This window comes from Nansenia antarctica, assembly GCF_963989245.1.
Source record: "Nansenia antarctica genome assembly, chromosome: 1".
NCBI lineage: Eukaryota > Metazoa > Chordata > Actinopteri > Argentiniformes > Microstomatidae > Nansenia > Nansenia antarctica.
Genome location: NC_137674.1, coordinates 50,094,002 through 50,103,385, shown reverse-complemented (window position 1 = coordinate 50,103,385; position 9,384 = coordinate 50,094,002).

The following is a 9,384-nucleotide window of genomic DNA, read 5'->3' as shown; positions in this document are numbered from 1 at the left end:
GGCAGTAGAGACACACAGACAGTAGAGACACACAGACAGTAGAGACACACAGACAGTAGAGACACACACAGACAGTAGAGAGACACACAGACAGTAGAGACACACAGACAGTAGAGACACACACAGACAGTAGAGACACACAGGCAGTAGAGAGACACACAGACAGTAGAGACACACAGGCAGTAGAGACACACAGGCAGTAGAGACACACACAGGCAGTAGAGAGACAAACAGGCAGTAGAGACACACAGACAGTAGAGACACACAGACAGTAGAGACACACAGACAGTAGAGACACACAGGCAGTAGAGAGACACACAGACAGTAGAGACACACAGACAGTAGAGACACACACAGACAGTAGAGACACACAGACACACAGGCAGTAGAGAGACACACAGACAGTAGAGACACACAGACACACAGGCAGTAGAGAGACACACAGACAGTAGAGACACACAGACACACAGGCAGTAGAGACACACAGGCAGTAGAGACACACAGGCAGTAGAGACACACAGACAGTAGAGACACACACAGACAGTAGAGACACACAGGCAGTAGAGACACACAGGCAGTAGAGACACACAGGCAGTAGAGACACACACAGACAGTAGAGACACACAGGCAGTAGAGACACACAGGCAGTAGAGACACACAGACAGTAGAGACACACAGGCAGTAGAGACACACAGGCAGTAGAGAGACACACAGACAGTAGAGACACACAGACAGTAGAGAGACACACAGGCAGTAGAGACACACAGACAGTAGAGACACACAGGCAGTAGAGACACACAGACAGTAGAGACACACAGACAGTAGAGACACACAGACAGTAGAGACACACAGGCAGTAGAGACACACAGGCAGTAGAGACACACAGACAGTAGAGAGACACACAGACAGTAGAGAGACACACAGGCAGTAGAGACACACAGACAGTAGAGACACACAGGCAGTAGAGACACACAGACAGTAGAGAGACACACAGGCAGTAGAGACACACAGACAGTAGAGAGACACACAGGCAGTAGAGACACACAGACAGTAGAGACACACAGACAGTAGAGACACACAGACAGTAGAGAGACACACAGACAGTAGAGACACACAGACAGTAGAGAGACACACAGGCAGTAGAGACACACAGGCAGTAGAGACACACAGACAGTAGAGAGACACACAGACAGTAGAGAGACACACAGACAGTAGAGACACACAGACAGTAGAGAGACACACAGGCAGTAGAGACACACAGACAGTAGAGAGACACACAGGCAGTAGAGACACACAGACAGTAGAGAGACACACAGGCAGTAGAGACACACAGACAGTAGAGACACACAGACAGTAGAGACACACAGACAGTAGAGACACACAGGCAGTAGAGAGACACACAGGCAGTAGAGACACACAGGCAGTAGAGACACACAGACAGTAGAGAGACACACAGACAGTAGAGAGACACACAGACAGTAGAGACACACAGACAGTAGAGAGACACACAGGCAGTAGAGACACACAGACAGTAGAGACACACAGGCAGTAGAGAGACACACAGACAGCAGAGACACACAGGCAGTAGAGAGACACACAGACAGTAGAGACACACAGGCAGTAGAGACACACAGGCAGTAGAGACACACAGACAGTAGAGACACACAGGCAGTAGAGAGACACACAGACAGTAGAGACACACAGGCAGTAGAGAGACACACAGACAGTAGAGACACACAGGCAGTAGAGAGACACACAGACAGTAGAGAGACACAGGCAGTAGAGACACACAGACAGTAGAGACACACAGACAGTAGAGACACACAGACAGTAGAGAGACACACAGACAGTAGAGACACACAGACAGTAGAGACACACAGGCAGTAGAGACACACAGACAGTAGAGACACACAGGCAGTAGAGACACACAGGCAGTAGAGAGACACACAGACAGTAGAGACACACAGACAGTAGAGACACACAGGCAGTAGAGAGACACACAGACAGTAGAGACACACAGACAGTAGAGACACACAGGCAGTAGAGACACACAGACAGTAGAGACACACAGACAGTAGAGACACACAGGCAGTAGAGACACACAGACAGTAGAGACACACAGACAGTAGAGACACACAGGCAGTAGAGAGACACAGACAGTAGAGACACACAGACAGTAGAGACACACAGACAGTAGAGACACACAGACAGTAGAGAGACACACAGACAGTAGAGACACACAGGCAGTAGAGACACACAGGCAGTAGAGAGACACACAGGCAGTAGAGACACACAGACAGTAGAGACACACAGACAGTAGAGACACACACAGACAGTAGAGACACACACAGGCAGTAGAGACACACAGGCAGTAGAGAGACACACAGGCAGTAGAGACACACAGACAGTAGAGAGACACAGACAGTAGAGAGACACACAGACAGTAGAGAGACACACAGACAGTAGAGAGACACACAGACAGTAGAGACACACAGACAGTAGAGACACACAGGCAGTAGAGACACACAGACAGTAGAGACACACAAGCAGTAGAGACACACAGGCAGTAGAGAGACACACAGGCAGTAGAGACACACAGACAGTAGAGACACACACAGGCAGTAGAGACACACAGACAGTAGAGACACACAGACAGTAGAGACAGACAGGCAGTAGAGACACACAGGCAGTAGAGACACACAGACAGTAGAGACACACACAGGCAGTAGAGACACACAGACAGTAGAGACACACACAGGCAGTAGAGACACACAGGCAGTAGAGACACACAGGCAGTAGAGACACACAGGCAGTAGAGACAGACAGACAGTAGAGACACACAGACAGTAGAGACACACAGACAGTAGAGAGACACACAGGCAGTAGAGAGACACACAGACAGTAGAGACACACAGGCAGTAGAGAGACACACAGACAGTAGAGAGACACACAGGCAGTAGAGACACACAGGCAGTAGAGACACACAGACAGTAGAGACACACAGACAGTAGAGAGACACACAGACAGTAGAGACACACAGACAGTAGAGACACACAGGCAGTAGAGAGACACAGGCAGTAGAGACACACACAGGCAGTAGAGACACACAGACAGTAGAGAGACACACAGGCAGTAGAGAGACACACAGGCAGTAGAGACACACAGACAGTAGAGACACACAGACAGTAGAGACACACAGACAGTAGAGACACACAGGCAGTAGAGACACACAGGCAGTAGAGAGACACACAGACAGTAGAGACACACACAGGCAGTAGAGACACACAGACAGTAGAGACACACAGGCAGTAGAGACACACAGACAGTAGAGACACACAGGCAGTAGAGACACACAGGCAGTAGAGACACACACAGGCAGTAGAGACACACAGACAGTAGAGACACACAGGCAGTAGAGACACACAGACAGTAGAGACACACAGGCAGTAGAGACACACAGGCAGTAGAGACACACAGACAGTAGAGACACACAGACAGTAGAGACACACAGACAGTAGAGACACACAGACAGTAGAGACACACAGGCAGTAGAGAGACACAGACAGTAGAGACACACAGACAGTAGAGACACACAGACAGTAGAGACACACAGACAGTAGAGAGACACACAGACAGTAGAGACACACAGGCAGTAGAGACACACAGGCAGTAGAGAGACACACAGGCAGTAGAGACACACAGACAGTAGAGACACACAGACAGTAGAGACACACACAGACAGTAGAGACACACACAGGCAGTAGAGACACACAGGCAGTAGAGAGACACACAGGCAGTAGAGACACACAGACAGTAGAGAGACACAGACAGTAGAGAGACACACAGACAGTAGAGAGACACACAGACAGTAGAGAGACACACAGACAGTAGAGACACACAGACAGTAGAGACACACAAGCAGTAGAGACACACAGGCAGTAGAGAGACACACAGGCAGTAGAGACACACAGACAGTAGAGACACACACAGGCAGTAGAGACACACAGACAGTAGAGACACACAGACAGTAGAGACAGACAGGCAGTAGAGACACACAGGCAGTAGAGACACACAGACAGTAGAGACACACACAGGCAGTAGAGACACACAGACAGTAGAGACACACACAGGCAGTAGAGACACACAGGCAGTAGAGACACACAGGCAGTAGAGACACACAGGCAGTAGAGACAGACAGACAGTAGAGACACACAGACAGTAGAGACACACAGACAGTAGAGAGACACACAGGCAGTAGAGAGACACACAGACAGTAGAGACACACAGGCAGTAGAGAGACACACAGACAGTAGAGAGACACACAGGCAGTAGAGACACACAGGCAGTAGAGACACACAGACAGTAGAGACACACAGACAGTAGAGAGACACACAGACAGTAGAGACACACAGACAGTAGAGACACACAGGCAGTAGAGAGACACAGGCAGTAGAGACACACACAGGCAGTAGAGACACACACAGGCAGTAGAGACACACAGACAGTAGAGAGACACAGACAGTAGAGACACACAGACAGTAGAGAGACACACAGACAGTAGAGACACACACAGACAGTAGAGACACACAGACAGTAGAGACACACAGACAGTAGAGACACACACAGGCAGTAGAGACACACAGGCAGTAGAGACACACAGACAGTAGAGAGACACACAGGCAGTAGAGAGACACACAGGCAGTAGAGACACACAGACAGTAGAGACACACAGACAGTAGAGACACACAGACAGTAGAGACACACAGGCAGTAGAGACACACAGGCAGTAGAGAGACACACAGACAGTAGAGACACACACAGGCAGTAGAGACACACAGACAGTAGAGACACACAGGCAGTAGAGACACACAGACAGTAGAGACACACAGGCAGTAGAGACACACAGGCAGTAGAGACACACACAGGCAGTAGAGACACACAGACAGTAGAGACACACAGGCAGTAGAGACACACAGACAGTAGAGACACACAGGCAGTAGAGACACACAGGCAGTAGAGACACACAGGGAGTAGAGAGACACACAGGCAGTAGAGAGACACAGACAGTAGAGACACACAGGCAGTAGAGAGACACACAGACAGTAGAGAGACACACAGACAGTAGAGAGACACACAGACAGTAGAGACACACAGGCAGTAGAGACACACAGGCAGTAGAGACACACAGACAGTAGAGACACACAGACAGTAGAGACACACAGGCAGTAGAGACACACAGACAGTAGAGACACACAGGCAGTAGAGACACACAGGCAGTAGAGACACACAGGCAGTAGAGAGACACACAGGCAGTAGAGAGACACAGACAGTAGAGACACACAGGCAGTAGAGAGACACACAGACAGTAGAGAGACACACAGACAGTAGAGAGACACACAGGCAGTAGAGACACACAGACAGTAGAGACACACAGACAGTAGAGACACACAGACAGTAGAGAGACACACAGACAGTAGAGACACACAGGCAGTAGAGAGACACACAGACAGTAGAGACACACAGGCAGTAGAGAGACACACAGGCAGTAGAGACACACAGACAGTAGAGAGACACACAGGCAGTAGAGAGACACACAGGCAGTAGAGACACACAGACAGTAGAGACACACAGGCAGTAGAGAGACACAGACAGTAGAGACACACAGACAGTAGAGAGACACACAGGCAGTAGAGACACACAGACAGTAGAGAGACACACAGACAGTAGAGACACACAGGCAGTAGAGAGACACACAGGCAGTAGAGACACACAGACAGTAGAGAGACACACAGGCAGTAGAGAGACACACAGGCAGTAGAGACACACAGACAGTAGAGACACACAGGCAGTAGAGAGACACAGACAGTAGAGACACACAGACAGTAGAGACACACAGGCAGTAGAGACACACAGACAGTAGAGAGACACACAGACAGTAGAGACACACACAGACAGTAGAGACACACAGGCAGTAGAGAGACACACAGGCAGTAGAGACACACACAGGCAGTAGAGACACACACAGGCAGTAGAGAGACACACAGGCAGTAGAGACACACAGACAGTAGAGACACACAGGCAGTAGAGACACACAGACAGTAGAGAGACACACAGGCAGTAGAGACACACAGACAGTAGAGAGACACACAGGCAGTAGAGACACACAGACAGTAGAGACACACAGGCAGTAGAGACACACAGACAGTAGAGAGACACACAGGCAGTAGAGACACACAGACAGTAGAGAGACACACAGGCAGTAGAGACACACAGACAGTAGAGACACACAGGCAGTAGAGAGACACACAGACAGTAGAGACACACAGACAGTAGAGACACACAGGCAGTAGAGAGACACACAGACAGTAGAGACACACAGGCAGTAGAGACACACAGACAGTAGAGAGACACAGGCAGTAGAGACACACAGGCAGTAGAGAGACACAGGCAGTAGAGACACACAGGCAGTAGAGACACACAGACAGTAGAGACACACAGGCAGTAGAGACACACAGACAGTAGAGAGACACACAGACAGTAGAGAGACACAGGCAGTAGAGACACACAGACAGTAGAGACACACACAGACAGTAGAGACACACACAGACAGTAGAGACACACAGACAGTAGAGACACACAGACAGTAGAGAGACACACAGGCAGTAGAGAGACACACAGACAGTAGAGACACACAGACAGTAGAGACACACAGACAGTAGAGACACACAGGCAGTAGAGAGACACAGGCAGTAGAGACACACAGACAGTAGAGACACACAGACAGTAGAGACACACAGACAGTAGAGACACACAGACAGTAGAGAGACACACAGACAGTAGAGAGACACACAGGCAGTAGAGAGACACACAGGCAGTAGAGACACACACAGGCAGTAGAGACACACAGATAGTAGAGACACACAGACAGTAGAGACACACAGGCAGTAGAGACACACAGGCAGTAGAGAGACACACAGGCAGTAGAGACACACAGGCAGTAGAGACACACACAGACAGTAGAGAGACACAGGCAGTAGAGACACACACAGGCAGTAGAGACACACAGACAGTAGAGACACACAGACAGTAGAGAGACACACAGGCAGTAGAGACACACAGACAGTAGAGACACACAGACAGTAGAGACACACAGGCAGTAGAGACACACAGACAGTAGAGACACACAGACAGTAGAGACACACACAGACAGTAGAGACACACAGACAGTAGAGACACACAGACAGTAGAGACACACAGACAGTAGACACACACAGACAGTAGAGAGACACACAGACAGTAGAGACACACAGGCAGTAGAGACACACAGACAGTAGAGAGACACACAGGCAGTAGAGAGACACACAGACAGTAGAGACACACAGACAGTAGAGACACACAGGCAGTAGAGACACACAGGCAGTAGAGACACACAGACAGTAGAGACACACAGACAGTAGAGACACACAGACAGTAGACACACACAGACAGTAGAGAGACACACAGGCAGTAGAGAGACACAGACAGTAGAGAGACACACAGGCAGTAGAGAGACACACAGACAGTAGAGACACACAGACAGTAGAGACACACAGGCAGTAGAGAGACACACAGGCAGTAGAGACACACAGACAGTAGAGAGACACACAGGCAGTAGAGAGACACAGGCAGTAGAGAGACACACAGGCAGTAGAGACACACAGGCAGTAGAGACACACAGACAGTAGAGAGACACACAGACAGTAGAGAGACACAGACAGTAGAGACACACAGGCAGTAGAGACACACAGACAGTAGAGAGACACACAGACAGTAGAGAGACACAGACAGTAGAGACACACAGGCAGTAGAGACACACAGACAGTAGAGAGACACAGACAGTAGAGACACACAGGCAGTAGAGAGACACACAGGCAGTAGAGACACACAGGCAGTAGAGACACACAGGCAGTAGAGACACACAGACAGTAGAGACACACAGGCAGTAGAGAGACACAGACAGTAGAGACACACAGGCAGTAGAGAGACACAGACAGTAGAGACACACAGGCAGTAGAGACACACAGACAGTAGAGACACACAGGCAGTAGAGACACACAGGCAGTAGAGACACACAGACAGTAGAGAGACACACAGGCAGTAGAGACACACAGGCAGTAGAGACACACAGACAGTAGAGAGACACACAGGCAGTAGAGACACACAGGCAGTAGAGACACACAGACAGTAGAGACACACAGACAGTAGAGACACACAGGCAGTAGAGACACACAGGCAGTAGAGACACACAGGCAGTAGAGACACACAGACAGTAGAGAGACACACAGGCAGTAGAGACACACAGACAGTAGAGACACACAGGCAGTAGAGAGACACACAGACAGTAGAGACACACAGGCAGTAGAGACACACAGGCAGTAGAGACACACAGACAGTAGAGACACACAGACAGTAGAGACACACAGGCAGTAGAGACACACAGGCAGTAGAGACACACAGACAGTAGAGAGACACACAGGCAGTAGAGAGACACAGGCAGTAGAGAGACACAGGCAGTAGAGAGACACAGGCAGTAGAGACACACAGGCAGTAGAGACACACAGGCAGTAGAGAGACACAGACAGTAGAGACACACAGGCAGTAGAGAGACACACAGACAGTAGAGACACACAGGCAGTAGAGACACACAGACAGTAGAGACACACAGGCAGTAGAGAGACACACAGGCAGTAGAGAGACACACAGACAGTAGAGAGACACACAGACAGTAGAGACACACAGGCAGTAGAGACACACAGGCAGTAGAGACACACAGGCAGTAGAGAGACACAGACAGTAGAGAGACACACAGGCAGTAGAGACACACAGGCAGTAGAGACACACAGACAGTAGAGACACACAGGCAGTAGAGACACACACAGGCAGTAGAGACACACAGGCAGTAGAGAGACACACAGACAGTAGAGACACACAGACAGTAGAGACACACAGGCAGTAGAGAGACACACAGGCAGTAGAGACACACAGGCAGTAGAGAGACACACAGGCAGTAGAGAGACACACAGGCAGTAGAGAGACACAGGCCTCACAGTCACTATAGGGGCCACGAGAACCCAGAGAAGACCTATCAGGAGAGACCAGCTAGCATGAGCAGACCTATCAGGAGAGACCAGCTAGCATGAGCAGACCTATCAGGAGAGACCAGCTGCTTGTGGAGAGACCAATGATGGAAGGAGACCCTTTACACAGAGCTACGGTCCAGAGGACCTCCAGGAGAACCACCAGCAGGCTTTTACAACACAACACAATCGGAAATGGATCACGGGTAGCCCAAAGCCCGGTCCGTCCGGGGGACAGAACAGAACCGGGGGGAATGGAAGCGTCGGA